Source organism: Tympanuchus pallidicinctus, unplaced genomic scaffold, assembly GCF_026119805.1.
Source record: "Tympanuchus pallidicinctus isolate F22 unplaced genomic scaffold, pur_lepc_1.0 scaffold14, whole genome shotgun sequence".
Classification (NCBI taxonomy): domain Eukaryota; kingdom Metazoa; phylum Chordata; class Aves; order Galliformes; family Phasianidae; genus Tympanuchus; species Tympanuchus pallidicinctus.
In genome coordinates, this window is record NW_026294659.1 from 15987645 (window position 1) to 16014117 (window position 26473).

The window sequence follows — 26473 nt, forward strand, 5'->3', positions numbered from 1 at the left end:
TCCACTGGCCCGCGGCTGTATGCTGATGACAGTGTAAGAGGAGATCAGAGAGCCAGCTCAGTACTTTTCCATGCAAGGATGAAATCTCTAAGAATAACAATTTATCAGAGGAGCTGTGTCTGTTTGACCTGGCTCAATTTCAGAGATTAGAAACCAAATAACTCACAACGTATCGTGTTGACTTTGTGGGGGTTTCTTATCTAAGAAGCGATTTTCATGTTTCATCAGTTCTCAGGGGGAGAGAGAATGCACATCTGTCTTCCAAAGTGGATCAGTGAGCATAATAACAAAGAATAACTACTCACATGGAGTGCCTTTCGTCTTAGATCCCAGAAATGTGGTGCAGTCATGAACTGCTGAAGTCACTGCTGCTTTCAGTGAGAGTAGAAGCATAACCCAAGACAGGGAAATACTAATGCAGCCTTGCAGGTAACTGGCTAGTCTGCATAAATCTCTCTCTACACTGCTTGGAAAATAAGTCCTTCTAATCTGAAAAGTCATATGCTGTAGAAACTGAACATTCTTGGTTCTCTGAGGCAGAAAGGGATCTTATGCAGAAGTAACCACCAGCAGGGTCTTATACAGTGGCAGGTAAGCTGGTCAGTTGAAGGCAAGGGTAGGCAACTCTGCAGGGATGGAGGGAACTGTCATGAAAAGAGACTGAAAAACCTTGTGATTACAGCAACTGATAGGCTTAGTATCTTGATGACCTACGGAAACTGTCGTAGAATCTCTGGCTACAGTCATACTAGTAAACTTCATACTGGCAAAGTTCACACAGTGACCTTGAGGTCAGCTGGAACAGACTGGCCAAAATATGTTCTATCAAATTTTCATAACCTACAAATCAGGGTGGATGCATTCTAACTCCCTTTAGTGAATGGTCTTCACACCGAGGGAGGTAATTCCATGTGCTGCAATGTTTAGGCGAACACTGACTCCTCCCTGCAACCACCACTCTAGGATCTATTATTAAGAATTCAAGATCAGTTCAGTTCAAGATCAGTGCAATTAAGTTGCAGTGCCTGTATCCAGACCCCTGTAGTCCTTACTTTACTAATATAGAAATAAGTAGAAGTTTGCAATGAGGAGGGTGTCAGAATCTTTTGTGTCATAACAAGTGAAATGATGAGATGAAATGGTCTCAAGTTGCACCAGGGTAGGTTTAGATTGGATATTGGGAAGAATTTCTTCACAAAGAGAGTGATGAAACTCTGTGATGGGCTGTCCAGGGAAGCGGAGAAGTCTCCATCCCTAGAGGTATTTAAGAAATATATGGACATGACACTAAAAGACACAGTCCAGTGGCGGGACTCACTAGGTCAGGTTGGTAGCTTGACTTCATAATCTTGAAGGTCTTTTCCAACATAGAACATGATTCCAACATGATTCTAAGTCAGGTTCTGCTGTTGGTTACCTACATGGTCTCAAAGGGATATCTCTCCACTGTCTCCTCCTCATTCCTCTTCCTCTCCTCCTCCACAACGTACATAAACATTTGCATTAATCTAATTAGATATACATTCCAGCTCTTTCCCAACTTAAGCCTTCATTACTTTGATGACTCAAAAATGCCAGGTGCAACTTCAAAGGGACGAATTTGGTAGATTCCTAAGATAGGATCTCCACTGTTAGCTCTCAAGGATATGCGTATTAAAAATATAACGGCAAAAAAATGAAAGCATGAAGACATTGCTTGAGTGCTTGGAAAAATTGCTCAAATTCTCAACAGAGAATCAAAATACAACTACCTGAGGTTAGCAGTGAAGAATAACACCAGGATTCCCTGGGAGGAGACTTGCTGAAGTTCCCAGCCAGTCTCAGGAGCAGGGAAAAGTTCTTTCCCATCTCAGTGGACATCTGTCAAACAAAATGCGATACGTTTTTATGGGCTCTGCTAAATTTAGATGTTGTGTACTTCTACTTCACTGTCACGACCACTCCAGAGGTCATGCAAAAAGAAATATTTCTCACAGCATAAGACCAAATGAATTGGACTGCATAGCAATCTATACTTTCAAGTATAGTTCAGGCTTCTCCATTCCCCTCCAGGAAAGCCCTGTCTACGTGATGTGATGCCACAATCCATTTTTTGAGTGCTAAATTTGTCCAACACACAACATCTGGGATATTCACAAGCACACGAAGAGCCTTCTTCAGTGACATAGTGGGAGGAGCCACATGGAACCACATTTGCTCCGAATGTTTGCCAGACCAAATAACACAGGATGCTATATATAAAAATGTGCACATTTAGAGGCCCTAATCTTCTTCTTCTCATACTGCAACTGTTGATCCTTCAGGAGACCCTAGAAGAAGCAGCAGTGAGGCTCTGCCATTGTATTAACTGCTGAAGCGCAAAACATGGTGGCAATGCATGCAGCAGGTGGCCAACACATATCCAAACAGCTGCTGCAATGGCATACTGAGGCAAATCCCACTGAGAATTACAAATAGATTTAGTTGTTTGTGAAATGTGTATGTCTCATATCATAAAGTCTGACAATGGATTTTACTGCTGCCCACAAGGGATACAACTCTTTCCTCATTTAGTGGTTCTTTTCCAGATGATTCTGATATTTTTCTATTAACTTTCTTTCCAATAGTCTGATTTAAAAATTCTATGTACCCCCAAAGAACTCAATAAACTGTCACGCTATGCCTGCATACAAGTCTTGGGCCCACAGCATCATCAAGATACACACAGACATGAATCAAGACTGCATTTAGGAATTGCAGAGCAGGGAAAGATTGCTCAAGTCAGCCTCAGGAATACTCTCTTTTTTTCTCTACAAATGTTTATCAGGCAGCAGCTTCTCACATTTTCTGTTAGCCTTTGCTGAGACAATAAATACGTATAATTCTCAAACAGAATGCAGACATAGTCCATATTGCTGCAGAAGGCATTTTCAATATCATGGTATGAACCCTGGGTACCCCCATGAATTCAGAAACTAGAAGTACATTAAGGTTTGAGACCATTCTCTTAACTCTATCACAGTGTGGTGCTTTGCCACTTGTTTTGGCCTCTGTGGGGCTTGTTATCAATATCCCAGCCCAAGGTCCAGAGAAACCAAAGAAAAATTTCTCAAACTGATATCTTTGCTCTAGAATAGAAATAGAGTGATCTGAACTGGATTAGAACTGAAAAGGCTAGAGAACTATGGCCTTTGAAACAAGTAGTCCTTAGCATATTTGGGTTTGACCAATACTTTTTTCCCCTTAAAAGTTATACTGGGGAAACAACAACAACAACAACAACAATGTATAATTAGATAATATTTTTAGCAGATAAAACATTTATTTTGTTCTTTCATCTACCAACATTTCATAATGAATGTATATGGCCCTGAAGGCAATACTATTTTAAGAAAGTCTACATCATAGACCGTGGTTTCTGGGAAAGAACTAGACAAAAAAAAAAAAAAAAAAAAAAAGCAAAAAAACCCACCACTTTGATGTCTTATGGCTCAAAGCAGAATTCTTCATGACATATAATCCACTACAAAGAATAGAGCTTTCTGTGTGTTAGCAAACTGGTGTGAATATGTAACTGTTAACATACAATAATATTGTTGTTGATTGTAGAAATTATCTCACAATTTATGATGTGTGCCTGGCTACACAGGACAGCCACAGAACACTACATAATGATGTCTACACTACGTGTAGAACTACAGTCCTGCTCTGATCTTTTCAGGAAATTCCCCACATACTAAACAGGCTACGCTGATTTCTTGGTTGTGAGCATGCAGGACAATGGGGGAAGAGGAAACTCTCCCTTTGCAGACTTTTTTCCCAATCTACTCCAAAGGCAGATTGAAAATATTGCCATCCTTCAGCACAGACCTCAAGTCTTCCTGAAGCACGCAGAACAACATCATTACTACCAAATTGTAGAGCTGAGGAAATCATTCCCTTTTCCCAAGGGAACCTCCAAGTCTATGACAAACAGCCTTGGCTATTTGGGCTGTGTTTACCTTCAGACAGGAACTGCTACCTCTGTGCTTATAGTGTTTATACGATGCCTAGCACACCAGCTCTAGACAGTCTTGCAACACAGAATCACAGAATCACAGAATCACTGAATGGCCAGGTTTTGGAAGGGACCTCAGGGATCATGAATCTCCAACCCCTGCCATAGGCAGGGCCACCAACCTCCCCATTTATAGTAGACCAGGCTGCCCAGGGCCCCATCGAACCTGGCCTTGAACACCTCCAGGGACGGGCCATCAGCAACCTCTCTGGGCAGCCTGTGCAGCACCTCACCACTCTCTCTGTACACAACACAGCAGTCAATAAGAATCATCATAGTGTCCAGAGACTGCCAGGGCAGGTGCTGGGTTATCTTTGAGAAGCATGAGTAATGCCTCCATGTTTACAACTGAAATTTCCTTTCAGAGCATGTGAAACAAGGAATATCAAGTTGGACTACATTTGGAAAGTCCTAAGTAAGACACAGAGTGAAGCCAGAACTTTCAGCCATGCTTTGAGTTCATGACTTGCAAGGGCTGGCCTTCTTAACTCCAAATTTTGTGTTCGTTTTAGTTCTCACATGGCTTAGTGATAGCTACCACATTTCTTTTTTACTCATACAGTTACCAAATTCTGCCTCCACACTGAAAGAGGGTGTCTTCTTGCTGCTGTAGACAATGCTGTCATTTATGTGTATTTCTTTTTTTTCAAGGTATATCCATCTACAGTCTTTAGATTTCAAGCACATTTCTGGGGTGACATCTCTTCATATCCCCCAGAAGGGGAAAGTTGTGAAGGATCTGAAGATTCCTGCTGCTGTAGGAATCTCTGTTCCCAAATGAATAGAGGCCCTAATCAGCTCCTTCTGGCAGCGATGGCAAAATTGCCATGGTCAGCTGCAAATATTGATCATTCTGGAGAAGAAGTAGCATGGTGATAGAAAACACCCTTCATCAAAGAAAATTTAGTGGAATGGTTTTGGACATTAACTTGTCCAAATGTCAGTTTCATCTGCACGTGCACAAGACAAATGAGACAAATGGATGTCCCAAGAATAGGATGGAAGGCAGGATTTAGGGTACCCAGTGCTGTGATTATCTTGGAAAGACTATGTCAACCTAAGATGTACATGATGCCAGTCATATGCAATTCATCGGTAGGATCAATTTCTTGACTATGAAATCATAGAATCACTTAAGTTGGAAGGAATCTTTAAAGGTTATATACTCCAACTTCCCTGCAGTAAACAGGGACACCTACAGCTATCACCAGAGGGAAGAAAAGCAGAAGCAAACTTTGAGACTGATCTATCTTCTAGCAGATAGATCTATAAGTGTCCAGTAAGGGAAAAGATGGCTCTGCTGAACACCAGGATGAAAACAGAAATGAAAAAATAGCAAATAATCTTAGAAAGATTACTAATGGCTACTTAAATAAGAGAGAGGGAGGTAAATTATCTCTTTCTTGCACAAATATCAGAAGAACCCAAAGAGCATATCTGAAGGTATATGACCAAATGGTTCAGTAGGACAAGTGCTTGCAAAATGCTGAGTGCAGCATTTTATTTTAGGTAGAGAAGGGTGTTAAGGCTATACCTGTTCAATTCCAAGTGATTGCAAAGTGCAAAGTTTTGCACTTGGGTCGAGGTAAACCAAGATATTTATACAAACTGAGCTCCAGTGAGAAGGACTTAGGGGTCCTGGTTGATGGAAAACTGAACATGAGACAGCAGTGTGCACTTGCAGCCTGGAAGGCCAGTGGTATCCTGGGCTGTATCTGAAGAGGGGTGGCCTGCAGGACAATGGAGGGGATTGTCCCCTCTCTGCTTTGCCCTCATGAGGCCCCTCTTGGAACACTGTGTGTCTGGGGCCCCCAGCACAGGAAAGATACGGATCTAGAGGAGGGTGACAAAGATTATGCAAGAGCTGGAGCACCTCTGCTATGAAGACAGGTTGAAGGAACTGGCTTGTGCAGCCTAGAAAACAGAAGGCTGTGGGAAGAGCTTATTGTGGCCTTCCAATATTTAAAGGGAATTTATAAACATGAGGGAAAACAACTTTTTTACATGAATAGATAGTGATAAGACAAGGGGGAATGGTTTTAAACTATAGATGTCAGGAGAAGTTTTTTTACTGAAAAAGGTGGTGAGGTGCTGGAACAGATTGCCCAGAGAAATTGTGGATGCCCTGTCCCTGGAGGTGTTTAAGGCCAGGTTGGATGGGGCCTTGGGCAATCTGATCTAGTACTTGATCTAGCAGCAGGTGCTGGATCTTGATAATCCTTGAGATCCCTTCCAACCCAAACCATTCCATGATGATTCTATGATTGACAAGTGACAAACTAAGAGATAATTTGAATGAAGTGAAAGAGTTCAGTATTCTAAGAAAAAGGAAACACGAGAGCAGCAAAAAAAATGAATTATAGCTCTCGGGAGAGTAGATTTCTCTGTCCAAGAAAGTGGCTGGTAGAGACTTCTAAGGAAGGTAACTGAGGATAGCTATGAGTTAGCAAAATAATCTATACTGAATGTGCTGTGACAAAGCACAAGATTCAACATTAATGCCTTGATCACACCTCTGAGCCTGCAATGCTGAGTTCCTCAGTGACCAGAATATCAAAGAGATCTTGCTCAAATAAAGAAAGTAAAAGCACATAACTAAAGATGAGTGAAGTGGAATGGCATAAAACACACAGAAATGGAAATGAATGCTAAGTTATAAAGGATATAAAGGCAATAAGAAACAAATTAGAAAAGTAGAAGTAGTGTTTTTCCAAGCAGGAAAGGAGAAGAGCCCACAAAGAAGGAAAATGTATGATAACATCCTACTTTCAGTATTCATAAAAAATTTAACTGTGATTTAGTATTGACAAGGAAATGCCAAGGAGGATTACAGTGTAGAACACATTTTTTGAAATGACAACTTAAGTGTATTCAAATCATAAAGGTCTGAGGAACTCTCCTCTCATACAATAAGGAACTAGCTGCAGTAATCTGAGAGCTTTTGTGATCATCTTGCATGACTGGTAGATTTCTCTTCAAAAACGATGGATGAATTATACACCAGTCAGCAAAACAGGGTTCTCTGAAATCAAGAAGCTCTTAACAAGTAAAACTTCCATTTTTAAGTATCTAGAAGATGATAACAAACAATTATTTGTCAAGAACAAATTTTGTTAAACGAATGTAATTCCTCCTTAGAAAGGACAATAGACCCAATGGATTCAGAGACATTATGCCTTTTATTAAAGGCACTGTTTAGCCTCTGGATACTAAGCAAAGATGGTATGGATTAGGTCCAACTCTGGGTCTGTCTGCTGGAGAGGAAGCACCATGCCCCTTCTGAATCTTACCGTGGCACTTGCATGCTATAATGCTAAAAACAAACCCACTCAAGGTGCTTTCAAAATCCACCATTTTCCAACTCTTAATCCATGGAAACATTTTATTTTTTTTTTAATTGAAAGCACAGCAGAGGTAATATTAAAGCAGGGCTCCTTAGGAGTTAGGAACTGGCCCTGAATATTACAGGGGCTTGAATTTCTTGCTCTAGACCACCCAATGGTTAGATTGAACAAGTCCCCTTCTAGGAGAAGAATGGCAGAATGTGAAATAGATCTAAGGAGAATACAGCTATTTTTATACTCCCTGTTGCAGAACAGAGAGGAGACTAGACCTCTCAAGATGCTGTTCAAGATGCCACCTTTTCTATGCTTTTTCTTTTATTTTATCCTCTAGTGTAATGGAGGCATTTTTACTTTCTATAGCAAATTATTTTATTATCCACGTGGAATTATCTTTGTCCCTCTCCACTTTGCAATGGTTTGGGTTACCCTCAGCAATAGACCATAGCCAGGCAAGCAGTTAAGACAGACAGCCTTTTAGGTCCTTATGTATGCTTTGTTTCTGCAGCAAGGGTGCTGAAAGCTAGTGAAAAAAGTCCTGAAAAGAAAGAAGAAAAAAAGTGAAAAAGAAGGGAAGTGGTGAATGACACTATGGGCGTTTGAAGAGAAGTGGAGAAAGACAAAGTGAAAGTGAGATGGAGAAATTCTGACTATGTCAAGGGATGCACGGAGCTCTGAGACAAAAGGAAGAGGTACTGAAGGAGGAATGAGGATGCTGTGGGAGGATTTCTTGCAAGGGACAAAAATTCCAGAAATGACAGAGTTCAAGAGGATGGGTAGGGAAAGACAGCCAGCAGACATACATTCCTGGAGAGGGAATATGTTTGGAAACCTTATTTAGCTATTCACACAATCTTTCTTTTTTTTTTTCTTTTTTTTTTTTCCTCTTACACACACACACACAAAACCAAAACCAAATACATTGTGCACACACAACAATTTTATCCAGTCTACTCATGTGAATAAAAACGTGCAGCTAATTCCACATATCACAACGCTCCCAGAAAATATTTTAAGTATGCTCTTTCTCAAATCCATTTGCAGTCAAAAGGTGATGCCAACAAAGGTGATCTTAAAGCACCTGACTTTGAAACTGTTCTCCATAGGCATACTGTATGGTCAATGGGCAGAGAAAGATTCCTTCAAGAGGAAATTAAGAGCAAAAGCCTAATTTACATGTCCAGAGTCATTCTGCGGAGCAGGTTTCCTCTCTGTTACACAGACAGTCTAGGAGCCAGCCTTTTGAATTAGATAACTAAAATTAGTGCAAGTATGAACTTATGTTCATTAGTTCAATAGGACAAAGAAAGTGACTACTTTCAGAACACACTGAAAGTTCAGGTGGGTTTTATGTAGAAAGAAATCTATACTTGCTAAATACAAATATCATAATTCACTAACTTTCTTCAGCAAATTTTTTCAGACTTTCACCCCACTTAGCAAAATATTTTCCAGTTTTCTACAATTAAAAAATATAACTCCAAAAATTCATCTAGTCAAATGGCAGCCCGGCAATTTGTTCAAGTTCACACTGCCAGACACATGAACAATTTATTTCTCAGTTTTCCAATGGAAGACATGAAAATATAATTAAACCCAGATATTTTTACCAAGGAAATTTCCATTTTGGCTAACATGACAGTTTTCATTAAAAAAAAAAAAAGAAGAAGAAGAGAAAAAAAAACCTTTCAACTTAAAAATTGTACTGAAAAGACACTCCTGAGAGGTTTCTGCTGCAGGCAATGGTGTAGTATAAATACCTAGACTGAACAGGAGATGAAGAAATAGATGCTTTGATTTGGCAAAGTAGTTAAACATGAGCAAACTCTGTCCATACAAGTAGTTCAGCAGAGAACACACACTGCAGAACATTGTAGTTACACTAGAAAATCAAAATGTACAAAGTCCCGGTACAAACACCTTTGCATTTGCTGTCCTTGCAAATTGCCAATTTGACACGTTCAGGCTGGCTCTTCCAGCAGCCAGTTACTCATCTAAGATGCTGAATCTTTTTTTAAGACCTAAGAAAACAATAAGCATAGATTTATGCCATCATTCAGTGACACACTTTCTCAAGACAGATTAATCTGCTGAATGAAGGAGGAGCCTTCTGTAAAAAATGCATGTTTAGTTTACTGGATAGACAAATGCAACTAACATTTGGAGAGCATTAAGGAGGTAGATTAATTGCTTTGCAATGACTATTCGTAACAAATTCATTGGTGGAAAATAATTCTTCTGTCATAATGGGAGACCAAATTAGGATAACATACATCATCTTCATCAGTAAAGATGTTTTGAGTCTGAGTAGAGCTATTAAGCTCTTAGCTTTTAGTTACCAGGAACGTCATGCATATGTAAATAGGCAAAGTTTCAGCAACTCTAACATTAGTTCTGAAATAATAAAAGCTGAATAACTACTTGGTTTAAGGTATATTTTAGACGTGTTAGCCCTATTCTCTGTTCTATTTCACATGGTGTATCACAATGACAGGCAGTCTAGCTCTGTATTAATTAGTAATACAAAAGAGGAGAAAGTATTTCAGAGCTGGTCTTTGCAATTTGTTAAAATTAGCAGAGGTTTGAGGATGTTGCAAAAAGTTCATCCCTATACAACAGTTGCATCTCATTTCATTCTATGCAACATATCCCATTTATTATATTATACAATTTTTATTATTATACAATTTATTATATTATACAATTACAATGTAGTTAGGGCTGTGGATGTATATAATCTGATAAACTAAGATATCCTGAAGACTCCCAAATCAACCTAAAGTCAATGAGAGCCTTACACTTATTTAGGTTGCCAACATGGTGTCAAATTACAAAGGAAACTGGACCTACAGCACTCAATACTGCAGCTGTTTAATATTTGGGTGCTGGTCTCCACAGCAGGATTCCCAGCATTGAACTAGGCCAGGCTCTCTAGAGGGTGCCTAAAGATCTTCCCTTACAAAAGGATTCACAAGAGTTCATTCAATGGGTAACAGATGCTCTACATGGCTCAGAGGAAATGCCAAGTACATATATTCACATCCTACATCTACCTCAAGGCTCAACTGCCTTATTCTGGGCTGTATGATGTACTTGCCTCCATGCTATTCCACTCTGACTCCTCTGAACCGAAGTACCTCAGTATTTTTCTTATAAAAGAGTTAAGCTAAGTTACCTTTTTCTTGCATAGGGTCCTACTGCTATCCCAACCACCATGAGGAACAGATAGAACTTTCAACAAGAGATCTATGGACAGTTCTCCCTTTCTAGTGAGATTCTTACCCACCTCTCTCCCATACTAGCTACCAGGCTAGTTTCTCCAGCCATGTGGACTGGCCTCTCAGGGGATAAGTTTATATAGGTGGAATGATGGAATTGGCTCAGCCTCCAGTTGAACCAGGGATCAGGACTGGTGTGGAACCCTCTCTGCTGTAAGGAAGGAATGCAATCCAGAGATGCCTGGACAGGCTTGAGAGGTGAGCCTGTGCAAAATAACATGAAGTTCAACAAGGGCAAGTGCAAGGTCCTGAACATGGGCTCCATCAAAAGAAGCGTGCTCATCATGTTGAGGAGGGTGACTGTCCCCTTCTGCTCTGTTCTTATGAGGTCCCACCTGGAGCATGCAGCTGTGGGGCCCCCAGATTAAGAAAGATGTGGAGCTATTGGAGACAGTCTAGAGGAGGCCACAAGGATGTTCAGAAGGCTGGAGCACCTCTGCTATGAAGAAAGGCTGAGGAAACTGGGCCTGTTTAGCCTGGAGAGCTCTTCAAGGAGACCTTATTGAGGCTTTCCAGAACCTAAAGGAAGCCTACAGGAAAGCTGGAGATGGACAATGTGAGGGAGTGTATTGGCAGGACAAGACGTAATGTCTTCAAGTAAACAGAGGGTAAATTTGAATTAGGTATTGGAAAAACATTCTTTACTCAAAGTGTATTGAAGCACAAGCTGCCCACAGAAGCCATAGATGCCCCATTCCTGGAAATGTTCACCACCTGGCTGCATGGAGCCTTAAGCAAACTGATCTAGTGGAAGGTGTAACCTGTCCATGGCAGGGAGTTGGAACTAGGTGATGCCTACTTAGGTTGCTTCCAACTTAAACCACTCTATCATTCTCCAATTGTATGAAAATTAGACTTGAAGGTACCTCAGGCAGGGTGACCAAAAATACCAGCCACATCTTAGATTTAGCCTAAAGAGATTCACTCAGAGTAAAATAGGTGAATTAAGGAACCTTGAAAATGCAAAGAAAGAAAGAATCCATCAAAACCAGGAGGCTGGCATCAAATAGAAGAAATTTCTTGACATATATTGCAGGGGCATTTTCAAAATCTGAAAGGCTTCCAAATGCAGAGTATCATTACAAATTTATTTTATACAACAAACTGTGAAGAAAATCTGACACACACAGGACTCTGACCCCAGAAATCACGCATCCGGGAGGTAGGCTGCCTGATGAAATCTGTGATTAGGAGGGTTCTTTTTTCATCTGGCCTTCACATGGCCTTTCTGCAAACAGTCTGCTGAATGTAGAACAAAGCACCAGGACCAGCAAATGACTGCCCAGGAAGATGTCTTCTGAAGAGGGGCAGGAAGGAGGAACAGCAGAGATGAAGTCCTTGGAAAGTGGTTGCCCAGAGACAAGGATAGGGATGATGAGGAAGAAGAGCCTAGATAGAGCTAGACAGTAAGGCAGACTAAACTGAGACAGAGAGATGTACTACTGAAAAAAAAAAAAAAAAATGGTGCTAAATATGGCTTAGATGAACACAACCATTCCAAAGGGGCCTAAACAAGAAGGATGGTGGGTACATATCCAAAAGGTGTCTGTCTGCACCTGCAGTTCCGACTGAGAGGCTTTGAACTGTCCCATGTTAGATGAAACTAAGACATCCTGAGACAAAGAGCTCTTATTTCCATCCAAGGAGCTTTTAGAATTGCTTCCAGATATTACTGCAGAACAAGTTGGTTTCTAAACTTATAAACTATTAAGAAAATATTGTCAAGCCAAAAACATCAGACAAATGAATGGAAAAGCTGTGATTTAACATCTTTACTAAGATTGATTTGATGTCTGAATCTCTTTTGTAAGTTGCCATGCTTTCAGCTCCGCACTTCCTCAGCATTTAGAGAGCAGAAAAACACACTCCATCCACAAACTGAAAAAGGTTACCACTGCAATACTTCTCCTTTCCATGCTGGAGGACACATCACAGCTCTGTAAACTGGGTTAAACAATGTCTGCACTTTTAGCATAGATGAAGGATATACCAAAGGGCAAATAATCAATAGAATTTGATTCTGTCCTTCTAAATAGCTAATATTTCAATATTAAAGTCTGATTCTGCTCTCACAAAATTCAGGAGAAAAATCTCTTTTTGAATGAAGCGACAGAAAACCTTCAGAATTCAGTAAGATTTATGTACTTTGAACCTGTGAAGTGGACCTGGCAAACAAATTGAGAAAAGTAAAGCCACATTCAGGACTGGATTGCATTGCTTGCCCTAGATTTCACTTACGAGGCATAAAGAATAGCCAGAGGATTAGTCAGTTAGATGGTTAAAAGCTCCAACACCCTGCCAGTGATAGTTCTCCCACTGTTACTTGTCTTTGCCAAAAGTCTAACGATGGGAGATTTCCCCAAATATGCTACTGTAGACTCAACCACAGTGTAAATAGTTGGACTGCTGCTTCTCTGGGAAAGCTAGGCATGCCAAGAACTGTCAAATAGCAGCAACAACCAAGGAGGATAGTTCTCTACCCCTTCTTGTTCACAGCACTGATGCACAAGGTATAGGGGATTAAACAGGTGTGTTACAGGGTTCACATTGTTGTAGTCAAGCATTTCCTCCTGATTAAAATAACTGTAACTGAAACAAGCCCCCTCCCCAAAAAAAAAAGGCACTAAACCAAATCCAAGGAAGTGCACTAATATGTTATAAACATCTCACTCTTAAAAATTGTGTGTAAGTACACACATAATCCCAGTAATCACAGGAAGTGAGGAGACAGATCCTCTTTTCTCTTCTGTGCTCTGTATTCTTCAGCCTTTGTGTAAGATGTACCAATCAGAATAGGCTGTGGCTGAGGACACAGCAACAGTTTGTAGGAAGGATGGAGACTCACCTACCTTCAAATCAGCCTCCTAGCATAAAAACCAATCATAGTCATTGCTTAAAGTTTCAGCTTTTCTCCTGTTTAAAACTACGTCTTTAGGAGTTACCTTTCCCTGCCCTGTACTGACAAGTGTTCCTTCCCTTTTAGCAGCCTTGAAAAGTGCCAGGTTAAGCATTCTAAGATGAATGAAGACGAATGAAGATGAAGTTGCCCATAGAACTACAGACCAAAAAAATTCATACTCTGGAAGAGATTTCTGCTTAATTTCCATCTCCACATGAATACTTCTAATGAAAGCAAATATTTTGTGATGCATTATTAGACCAGCCCTGCTGATTTCTTTGTCTCTGAAAACTCTGTTTATAAATGAAACAGAAGATAAATGACCTGGTTTTCAAGTCTAAGAAGGCTCCTTTATCAATCTCCATAGTTGCTTATTAGGGGCTAAATATAATTTATAACAAACCTGTACCCATCAGATGACACAGAAGCTTTAATACACATTAGAGGCTGGTCTCTCCCCACACATTTCCTTCTCCCCTCCCCCCCTCCACCCCTACCTCCTCCCTAGAAAATTATTACTATTATGTTTGCTTGCAGTAAGTGCCAAGGACTATAAAGTAAAAAGAGCATTGGAAAAGTACTTAGGGAAGATGTAGCAGATCATTGTTTGCAGTGATTCTAAGTTCAAAACCAGACCTGGCAATTAATTTGCTTTGATAGAATCATGTTTTTCGTTACACTGTGCCACATATTTAATTATGTACTAATCCGCTCCCAAGAAATCACAGTGAGCTAAACTAGAAAACCATTACCTAAAAACATGACCACGAGCCAAGCATTTGAAATTCACTTATTGATACAAAACATAAGGCAGGCTTCCAGCACAAGCAGTCCCTCAGGTTTAATCTTAAGATCTATAATGAAAAATCTCTCCTCTTTGCAACTGTAGTCTTTCATCTCTTCCCAGGAGGGAGTAATCATCTTCCCAAGCCCTCCCTTGTGGTCCTAATTGTCAAAAGGGAGTCTTTGTGTTACTGCAGTCCTGTAAGGCTAATGAATTTACTGAAGTAAAGATCGTATCTGACAAAGATGGACTACTGAAATAGAGCAGTTTACTGATTCCTAGCAACAAGTTCTGGGCAAATCAGCTCCAACCAAACCAGCTTTGTTGAGCACTTACCAGTTGGTTTTCATGAAAGCACCATTCGTCACCAGCTTAAGAGACAGTGTCAAGTTAAAAAGATGTCAGCGTATCTGTCACACAGGGAAGAGAGTTGCTCCTTACCTGGAACTGAAAGCAGGCCATTGCCCAAATTGGGACTGGATGATTAGTTAGAAAATTGGCACACTTAGAGAGAACAAGATGACCTCTGTCTGGCAGATAGGATGGGGTAGATTTCCATTTATCTGCTATTTGTGAAAATGTGGGAAGTGCTGGGGTATGACTAAGTTGACAATGCGGATTTGCCACCGTTCCATTGGAATGGTCAGGAAGGTGAGGAGATGGGAACTCCCATATCCCAGCAAGCCCAACTGTTGACATAATTACCCTGGATTTCTCCCAAGATTGCTAATTGCCCTTAGTGAGGGAGAGAAGCTTGCTCATTTAATACATAGCAATAGAATTAAAACAAGCCATATTCAGAATGACCCTGAATGAAATAGTTGATGTTTGGAGAATTCCTTCAGGGTTGGGATATTTCCTGTCCAAGATGGTTTGGTCAAAAGATGTATACTTACAGAATCTTCTAGTCAATCCCAGGATTTCCTTCTCAGGAGATAAAACATTTTGGACTGAAATTTCAATTGTGCATGCCATCAGGCATCAGGACAGTATTTTCTGTCCTGCAAAGGTCGCTGAGTCTAGCAAGCGTTGCCCTAGGCCAGCAATTAGCCACACACTAGCCCCTTCAGCAAACTGGAAGCCAGTTCTCAGCACTGGCTTGAGACCACAAGGAAACCAGGAGGTAAAACTCTGCAGTAACAGAGTGAAAGTGGAGCAGAGGCGTCTCAGTCTTCTAAGAGACCTACAGAGGCCTTTGAGAAGTCTGTGTATGACTATTTAGCAAAAGAGAATGTGACTTATGGCTACATTCATGCTACAGCTTTGTGCTGTAATTAATCTAAAAAATGACTAAGCCTTCCAGGACTTTAACTAACACAGTAAAGACCGAAGAAAAATGCAGCATTGATCAAGATAGACACCTTTTGAAGTACACAAAAGCCATTCCCTTACAATGTTGCTGTCACTCTGATAACATATGACAATTGTAAGTGGATTTTTTGGGCACAAAATCTCCAGGCCAAAGCAGTCTCTGTCAGGACACAACTTAATCATCAACAAGAAGATTGGACTGTCACTGTTCCACCATACCCTATCACGAGCAATTCAGGAAGGGTGAACTCTCCTAAATGTCATATTTCAGGACAACATGGTAAATCATGTTGCTAAGCTACTACTTCAAAAGATATGAAAACTGAACAAAGCACATCTATTTAGCATCAGATCCCCAAAGGAAACTTTCACATCGTACTGCTGAGGTTGGTGAGCACTGAGGGCTTCAGAGAAGAGATCCTTTGGTATCCACAGAAATGGACACAACAAGCAAGGAGCTACTTAAGCCAGACAACAGTGCAGATACAAGAACTAGGTGGTTACTTAAAACCTATACACCTCTAGATAGAAACCTGGTACTCTACAGAGGGCAGCAATGAAGCTTGTCTCTCCCACTAGAAGTCATAGCCCTAAATCTCTATCCCATATTGGATATTTACATCTATCCATCTAAAGATGAAAAAGAAATAACATTTGCCAAAAATGGAAGTGTCCACGTTCCATTTTCATTTTCACCATTTTCATACCTCCAGGAGGTGTCCACCACTGAAAGTAGAATCGGGGATCTCTATTTTAGGTGCAGGTAGCTAACACTGCTGGTTTTAACTGTGTACCCAAATAAAGATTCCCTAGAATCCTAAAGATTCCAAGTTTCTTAGAAGGTAACACAACTGCAATTCTTATATCTTATCCTCATTGCCCCATCCCTGGAGGCGCTCAAGGCCAGGTTGGATGGAGCCCTGGGAAGCCTGAGCTGGTAGGGGGCAGCCAGGGGGTTGGAGTTGGGTGGGCTTTGAGATCCCTCCCTACCCAAGCCATTCTATGGTTCTATGATTTGAGAATGGTTATTAGGGTCCAAGGTCTGCAGAAATGAACTGAAAATATTTAGTCCATTATAAACATTCAGACTTCCTCTCTGATTGGGATATACCTCCAGGGACATCTTCAGGTATTCCATATCATTAAACTACTTTTGAAATAAATTATTCATAATTTTGATTTGCTTCCACTTCATAGCAAGGATAAGTGCTTTGCTCTTAAATGTTTGCAGAGCTGCTGAGCAGCAGCTGGGAGGCTCAAGAGGCTTAAAAAGAAATTCATTTTTTAACAGGATTGTCTGAGCTAAGTTGCAGTCAGACTCATCTGCTCTCAAATGTTGAAATGGACAGATCTGATAAATACAGCAAGGTAGAGTCTAATCCAATAGCAATGGATGTCAGAAAGCAACATTTGGCTTTTTGTGACTCTGTGCTGTCTGGAAATCAGCGTCCAAGGAAGCAGAACTGGAGCATTCTCTCGAGTCGCTTGCATTTGTTGATAGCCCAGATATAGGAAAGAGAGGCGTCAAAGAGCAAGGAAGGCCAAAATCCCCCCATCCACTGCCACACACACATTTGGAATGCAGCTCAGCAGGGAGGCTCCCAAAATCATTGTTGGAAAAACAAAGGCAAGTTTTAGATGACAGACATTTCAAACAACAGAAAAGTTTGAGGAGACCAATAAGAATAACAATTAGAATGGGAAAGGATTAAGTGGCCAACAGAAAACAACAAAAGGAAAATTAACATCTTTTCAAAAATCACAAAGCAACTTCAAAAGCAGGGTAAGAACAATGAAAACCCCAAATTATGCACAGTTTAGCAGCAAAGCTCACAAAGAAATTAAGTGACTCCTGCAGAGAAAGGGTGTGGGGAGATCTTATAAAGTTACCAAATTCCAAACAGGATAAAAAAACATAAAAAAATCTCACACACATCGCCTGGTAGGCAGCCAGTACCATTCGGTGCCACAATTTTTGAAGGCCAAATTCTAAAATGCAATTCTAATGTTACTCGTTTTGCAAAGGGGAAAGCTAGAAAATGAAACAATATTAACGGCTTCCAACTGAGGTTAGCAGGAACTGCCAGTTAGTGACTCAGCAAAACACAGCCAAGGGAACACCTTGTTTTTGTGCACACAACACTTAGACCAACTTTAAAAATTTGGGATGAACTGTCTACAACAAACACTAAGCAAAGGTGAGATTCTGTCTGTTGTCTATTTTAAAATGCTTAGGCAAAATCATTGTGTTCTTTCCCAGGACGAGATTTGGAGATGGTAAGTTATCTCATTGCCTAAAGCTAAATAGATAGATAGATAAATAGATAGATAGATAGATAGATAGATAGATAAATGAATAATAATAAAAAAATAATAAACTGCCCACTGAAGAGATTTATTACTCTTGTATCACTGGAGAGAAGGTTAAAATTTAGCAGAAGACTAAAATATAGCTTTTTTGTGTTATGGCTGTACCTTCTGCCATAAAAGTCCAAGTGAATTTGGACTAATCATCAATCTTAAGAGAAACTACAGTTCACACATTCCTACGAGAGGCTTCCTCCACTTGGCCAGCTGATGTTTCTGGCAATCCATGATTCTGTGGAAGGACTGAAGCACATCGAGAAAAGATCTCTTTGGATTAGGTGCTGGAGACAAAGTGGGAATGGAGAGCTGGGACTCCAGGGCAAAGAGTGTGTGATGCAGCCACAAGGATGAGAGGGGAGGAGCTGGACCTGGTAAGGGTAGGAGCTGGAGCCACTGAAGGACACAGAGAAACAGCTGAATGGGCTGAGAGAATCTGTGGTGCCCCATCCCTGGAGGCGCTCAAGGCCAGGTTGGATGGGGCCTGGGCAGCCTGAGCTGTGGGGGGCAGCCCTGCCCATGGCAGGGGTTGGGGTGGTGGACTTTGAGCTCCCTTTCAACCCAATCCATTCTGTGATTCTGTGAAAGATTCTATGAAAGGGCAGCCAGGTAGCTGAGCACTGAACATAAACGAAGGTGCTCACAACCTGCCTTTCCCATGCAGCTGTGAAGCACATTGCTGAAGGCCCGTATGGGGAATAGCAACTGGCTTCTACTTTTTGTTAGTCTAGGCGCACATGGTGCAAAAATACTTGGCCTTAGCATTCAGAGGTCTGGAAACAAGATCATTTTCTTTTTTTTCCTAAGCAACCACAGTATTTGTAGATGAAATGACTACGTTTAAAACCTGCAACTCGTTGTTGCAGAACCATCATTCACCCTTCTTACGTCTCTGGGCTCTAATACAACTTCTAATGATCACATGCCATTTTTACTTCTGTCCCATGCCTCTCAGTCTACACATGGAATGAGCTGCACTCTCTTAGTGCATATATAATTATATCTATATATATACCTGTTCAATAGTTTGTTTTTTATGAAACTGCACTGGCAAACATTATCCACTACACTCAATTCAATTTGCCTATGAAAAGTCGTTATCTCTCACTGTAATTTCCTTCTGCTTATATCCTTAAACATATCCTCATTCACTTCCTTACTCATTTCCTTTTCTGTGGCACTCACAGTGTTAGCATTTTCAAGGCCTAAAGACTCCATCGCTTTTGCAGGAGCTCAAGAATGCAGACAGATGTTTAAATAGAGTTTTAAATAATTAGGACCAGCATCGCTGGGAGTGTTTGGTATACTGCCCTAAATATTTGTCTGTATTTGAATAAACACCTTTGAAAAACTGCCTCTCTGTGCTTGCACAACATCAATTCATTTATTTTCACAACACTTCCCGGAGGGCAGGGCAGACAATATTATTCCCTCGTTAGGAAATTGAAGCAATGAAAGTGTCTGGTCAGAATGGGTGCCCAGTTTGAAATAGGCAGGATGTGCTTTCTGTAGCATACTATTGGCAGCAGTTCTGCATGCGTCTCAGATGAGCCCTGAGGCTCGCCAGTAATTCAGGAAATAAGGAACGCACCATTCATGACCACCTGTGGCTGCATGAATGATTGTCCCAGGATCACACAGAAGCTCTGTGGCAGGGAACATGGGCAACAGCTTGCACTAGAGCAGGACACTGTGAGGCTTTTCTTTACCAGCAGCTGCCCACCACCACCTGGTATTCCCACATCAGTAACAAGTGATGGAATAAGAAAGATGTGGAGCTATTGGGGCTGATCCAGAAAGGTCATGAAGATGATCAGAGGGCTGGGGCACCTCTTACAAAGACAGACTGAGGAAGCTGTGCTTGTTTAGTATGGAGAAGACTCCAGGGAGACCTCACTGTGGCTTTTCAGCACTTAAAGGGAGCTTATTAACAGGAGAAGGACTGATTTTTTAAATGGTCTGATAGCAATGAGACAAGGGGGAATGGTTTTAAACTAAAAGAGGGGAAATCTAGGTTAGATTTTAGGAAGAAATGCTTTCCTCAGAGGGTGGTGAAGCACTGGCACAACTGCCCAGAGAAACTGTGGTGCCCCATCCCTGGAGGCACTTGAGGCCAGGTTGGATGGGGCCCTGGGCAGCCTGAGCTGGTGGGGACAGCAGGGGTTGGGGTGCTGAGTGAGCTTTGAGGTCTCTTTCAACCCAACCCTTTCTATGAGTCTCCATGCAGCAGTCTTCTCCCCTACAGCATGATTCACCTCTGGAGGAATAATCCTACCTTACAGACTATGTTCTGTTCAAAAACTCTGCATGATGCTGTTTTATGGCACTGTATATTTGCACAACATAGGCATGTCAGCAGCACTGAATCTGGCCATGCTTAACTTCTGAGTGAACTGGAGCCTGGTTCTGTTGCCAGCCATACCATCATGCTGCATGGCAAAGGCAGATAAGCTATCTACTTCCCCAAGTATCCCTTTTCTCTGTTGTGGAATAGGGCCATTAATTTTGACATCACTTGTGAAGCATTGTGAGAATTATGGTGAAAGAAATTATCTGAGACTTACGCATTACCGCTATCATTGCACATAGCAGGTTTGATGTACAATCTATCCATACATGCATTTTAAATGGATGTTGAGCTGCTGGGGGCAATACATCAGGCTAAAGAGAGCACTGTTTTGATAAATCCTAGATTCAGGTCTTGAGGCTGCTCATTGTCATGGTTTCAGGGCCTGAGATCACAGATGTGATGGAGTTTATGCTTTAACCCCATACTGGTTATAACTATTGTATTGTAAAGATGAAAGGAATGAGTTAAAACAGAAACAACCAGTGGAAGGGCATAAAACAGGGCAAGAAAAATCAGTGGATCATGCTCATTATGACAGTTTCGCCAACTTCTACTCTTTGCTAACATGAAATTTACACCATGGTTGAAATTACCCAGCACTTGTTCTCAGTCAGCAGAGAAGCTGTGTGCATAACTGATCTAGATGTCAGGATAGCTTTTTCAGTTATTTTATGTGACACATCTAAGCCAACAAGTCTAGTGTACAAAAGGGGAAGAACAAGCTCTCTGAGCGAAGAGAAACCTAGCTTAAGCTTTGGGTTCAGAAGCTCTTTCTTTGTTTGACCTATTCCCCATTAAATTGACATTGCAATGAGCTGAATCTACAGTTTAATTTCACATCCAATTGCATCAAAAATTGAGATTTGCTCTTTATGGCCTTTTTGAAGTGCAAAGCAGACAGCTTCCAGACAGCTTGCCTTTAGCCCATGCAGTTTGGTCAGAAACAGATTTAGCTGCAAGTTTAATCAAAAGCAATTTAATTAAGGACTTCCAATCTGATACTTTTGAAAAATGATGCATGAGTATGTACAGGTATGTAAGATGATATGGTCCCACTTCACTATTGCAAATTGATGGCATTTTTGTAACTTTCCACTTTTCCTGGAGGAAACTGTCATTTTCTAGGTTTCAATTTTTTTAGATATAAATTATAATTAAAAACAAAAAAACAAAACAAAACAACAACAAAACACACACACACAAAAAACCAACATTGTTCGGTTGATGAGATTTAAAACAAGGATTACAGAAAGATTGAAAAACTCCATTCAAATGGAGAAAATAATTTGCTACTCAACAGATTTGTGCTTTGTTGCTGATCAGAAGACAGTAATACCCACATTAATACCCACGTTACCGAGCACCATAATACCATACAAGAGCAACAAGCACACACTTGATGAGATTATGGTTCCATAGATTTGGAACTAGCAAAAGGAAGTGATTCTCATAGAGCTCCAGAGCCAGTCTGGGGAATTTTCTGCAACAGAAAGCCATTGTGAAAAACAGCACAAACATCTTTTTGAAAAGAACAAGATCATCCTCCGGACATTAGGCAGCTATGCTAGTGAAGATAAGGACAAATGGAAACACATATCCTTTCCAAGGACAGCCTTATTTTTTCAGTCTTGTTTGTAGCCTTCAACGAAAAGAGGCAGATTCAGGAATAAAGTGCTGGTCTGCAGCTGTGGTGAGTCCATATTCATGTCTCCAAGTAACCTAAAGTTTCCATTGCCTGAGTTTGGCAGAGAGTTCGCCTTGGGGAGGATTCAGGCCTCTAGATAAGGTTTAGGTCAAAAGTGAATCAGAGTGAAGTATTTATGGAGTTCAGGGATTGCAAATCCCATAAGCAGTCAGATGAGAGTTCAAGTCAGCGTTATATCTTATGGAATCATCCATCTTGTGAGCTTGGTGCTTTCTTGGGCTGTAATGGCATGAAAATAACTTGAAAAGAAAACTTCTGAAGACAGTGCAACCCCAAACCCTATGATTCAATCTGGACTAGGAAGCATTATCCAGTTCAACATTGCTGTTCATAACGTTTCTCTGACCAGAGGGGCAGGGTTGAGCCCAGCTCGTCTAGGAGAGGAGGCCAGCTCACTGCTTTGGCCCAGCAAAAGGAGGAGCAAGAGAAGACAAAAAGTGTTGCATTTGCACACATTCACCTCAGCACCTGCAAGACGATTACAGCAACACGCTCTGTATAGACCATCAGAGATGTGCCAACTAAGCACTGCTTCCAAGCAGAATATTAGAGTCAGCCTCTCTCCCCAGACACAGATCCCCAAACACAGCTCCCCAAACTCTCCCTGCTCAGCTGCCCCACCACACGGAGTCAAAGCAGACAGAGAGCTCAGAGGCGAGCTGTGCCCCCAGAAAGGCAGCTGCACCCCCTGAGAACCAAACAGCACTTCCCCTCCACCTATGTTTCTTACAACCTGGCCCAATCACTGCGATGTGAACACAGGCAGAGGCCGAAGAGAGACAAGATGCTGTGCAGCCCTAATAAATGTATTTCCATCCCAGAGAGGATTCTTGTCATGTCACAGAGATTTACAATTTTCTTTCTGTTGGAAAACACATCTATTTCTTAGCAGCACGAGGCTAATTCCCTGCCTTGCTGCCTGCAGCTAGACTTTACCACGTTTTACTACACTGGGCTACCCGTTTTGAAGCACTGACAGTTTCACTTTCTCTGCGCAGTGTGTGCTTTTGAACTCACTCTGCTGCATGCTGTGAGGCAGACGAGGGAGGAGGGAGCAAAGAGAGAAGGAGGGAGTAAAGGAAGGTGGCTCAGCCTTGTGGAAATGTTGTGCTTCCCTGGAGATTAAGCTTCTGTTTTCTCAACAGTCCCAATAAGGGAATCTAAATGTTTAGCAGAGTAAATCTTATTTTAGGATTACACATACCATGTTGTCCCAGCCAAAAACATCGCCCCTGCTTCTCTGTGGCCCAGATACACTGGCATCAGTTTGTACCAACTTGTGGTGGGTGCAGAGAGAACAACTGTGTTGTCCGCCTGCAGCTCTCCCATTACTCACAAGTGCCATGAAAACACATCAAAGGGCTGTTCTACATTATTTGCTTGACACCATAAATGTGGATGACACTTTGTGAAGCAAGGGAATGTCTGCTTCTATGTTGAAGGAAGTACCCATCTCAAGGCAGCAGAACCACGCTGGTTTCAACCACAAAACTACTGGTGTTCAGTAGATGCAGTTTCTGGAGACATTCCTGCCCTGCACACCTCAATTTATAGCCTTAAGGCTGCCCTAGGCCATGCAGACAAACCAGAGAGCTAAAACCCTCGCAGCTCTTTCTATGAGCCCACACCTGACAAGTAAGTCATCTGGTCGGAGGGATGTCCACAGCATATGACTCAGTTAGCCCAGGGAAGCATTATAAACAAATAATTAAAATTAAAAATAATAGCCATGATAATAATAAAACAGCCTGTTTGTAGTCCAACTCCATTCATTTCTACTCACTGTCTGCACTGATCGACTCAGATGCGGGCAGTTCCCAGCTAATTTCCTAGGTTCAGATAGTTGAAAGCCATCCAAACTCAACTCACCCACTGTACCCTCACAGTTCCCACATGCAGCCTATTACATCAAGGAAACTTCCTATGGTTTCATGCCAGGGAGTACAGTTTCTGGGAAAGATGCCACCACTTCTTCTAATCAATTGTTTTAAGATGACACTAGTTCACCAATGGCTGAAAGTGCCACTCTTGGGGACATATGAAAATAATTCCTTCATTTTTAGGTCAAACATTGCCCTACAGCGCTGTACAGCCCACATTACAAGAAAAAACTGAAGTGAGAAGAGGCCCATTCTGCAATGCTCAAAACAGAGCACGGAGCTCCTAGTGTGGTCCCATCTGGAATGTCCTTTAATATCCAAGTCAATGAGGTTTCAAGTCAAGAGGATTAGCTTAATCCAACTAGTCCCCCCCCTTGGGGGTAAGGGAGGGGAGAAGTAGTTTAGGTTTCACCCTCGAGTGATACCTCATTCATTTAGAAAACCCTGCAGCTAACAGAGGGGATATAAGGCCTGAAATTTCACACAATAAATAAAAAAAAAGAAAAAAAGAAAAAAAGAAAAAGAAATAATCCAGCATTAGCAAACCATAATCCATTTGCCACAAGAGCTATTTATCAGGCCATAAAGAAGCAATTAAGAGACATTCAATTTTGCCTTAGTAAAGGCTCAGTTGTAAAGGAAATCTGAGGCCATCATAGGTTTCTCATTGAAGCCCTTGTAATGTTCAGCCAAGATGGATGACCCTGTGAAGCCCACAGTCTGAGGAGCAGCTTGCAGAACCTGAAGCAGCACCACTTCCTTTTGGTACAGCCATTTGGTTAAGGAGTAAACAAGGCACGCCTTATCTGCTCTACATCTCTCTGCCTGCTGAGCCAGAAGTAGCAGCTGAGCATGTTCAACAAAGCTGGGACAGCACTACCAGGAATTAGATCAAAAGACACACTGGTACCTACAGAGGGCAAAGAAAGAATAGAGGGAGCCCAAATTACCCACCTCACCCTGCAGTCCCCTGTGCTTGATACACAAATAATCTTACAGTAGCAAGGCTCAGCTCCACCACTAAGCTGCAGAAAGCATTCACCCTGGCATAAATGACAGCACACAGAGTGGAGAAGGGATCTGAGGAAGGGTCTCTTTCTGAGTGGTGCGCAGCATCCATGAGAATCAAATCACACATGCTCACAAAATGTTCTCATGTACACCAGAAAGACTTTTGCTAAGCTGCTCTACTGGGCAGGTTCATAGTTAGCCAGTTTTATTTGATATTAAACATGGCTGAATATGGGACTACAAATTTAGGCTTCTTTTAGACAGCTGATGTGCTTCTTGATTTTACAGATTACAAAAGATAACAGGATTATAATAATTTTTCAGTAAAGAATCCAGTTCATTTAATAATACCTGCCTGCAGTTTCCTAGTCGCTGAGCACAAATGAGACAATAACTCAGTGAATTGTTCACATATAATCAGCCATCTAAATGTGCGTGCAACTGCCAGGCTGGAATATACAAACATACCCACAAAATGAATATGTGGACTATTTAAAGTGAACTTTAAAAGCACTGTGGTGACAGAGAGCCAGTAAGGTCTAGTTCCAAATCTCTTTTATGACCTTATCATTAGAATAAATGGCACTCGGTTAAGAAGTTCTCAATCCACTTCTGGCTATTTGACTTTCAGGTGACTTTTCCTGTCACCTGACTACTAAACTGCCTTCCCCATATGCATCCTTCACAGTGCTGTGATACCACATACAAAATGCAAACCTTCAGTGAGGTTCTTCATCAAGGTAAGTGCGTCAGCTCTACTCCATCTCCTGGAATAGTTCAGAAAGCCAGTCCTGAAGCAGCTGACAGTAATTGCTTGTTCTGTCTTGCTTCCAAGCAAATGAGAACAAGGACCTAAGGAACAATACAGTTGAAATGACACTTGTGAAACAAGCATGTTGTAAGTCCTAGATAACCAACAATGACAAATGCATTCATAAATGTATAATTGCTACATGAAGTACAAGAGGGTGGGAGTGGAACTGGAGAGGTACTGTGTTCAGACTTACAAGTCATTGAAATTAGAAAGGGAAAAGTAACGAGCCACCTGGAGTCAACACAGAAACATCACCAATAGTAGTTCATTAATAAAAGGTTCCAAGGAAACAATATACGGCTAAATGGGAAGATTCAAGAGGCTTTTCAGGCCTGAACAACATGCAGTTTTGTATTTGGAAACACTCATAATGAAGGCAACGATAAATGACTATGAGCAAAAAAATGAAAGGACAGCCAAAACTGAATTTGAAAAGTAGATAGCCCGAGTATTAAAACAAATCAACTAGAGGTACTTCCAGGCTTTGTCTACATTAGTACTTCAGATCGGGAGCATACTTTTTAAGCAAATCTTACTGTCTTTACTCAATATGTTTTATTCATATCTCAGAGCAGACAAACTAGGTTCTTCTTGAATGAAACTAAAGCAGAAAATGCACGCCAGCAGTGCACTGAATGTGCTCCAATCACGAGGTGGTGGTCACTCAATGGGACCAGGCCACACCAAATTTAAAATAAAA

The 26473-nt window shown here is 41.2% G+C and overlaps 1 protein-coding gene across 1 annotated transcript in view; it reads right to left on the bottom strand.

Annotated features, from left to right (window-relative positions):
- KCNE2 (potassium voltage-gated channel subfamily E regulatory subunit 2) overlaps positions 1-25830 on the bottom strand; it is a 121932-nt gene extending 96102 nt beyond the window's left edge. The window contains exon 1 of the mRNA XM_052673877.1: positions 25677-25830. The gene's annotated coding sequence lies outside the window, so the exon portion shown is untranslated. The remainder of the gene's footprint in view (positions 1-25676) is intronic.
- Positions 25831-26473: the final 643 nt, after the last annotated feature.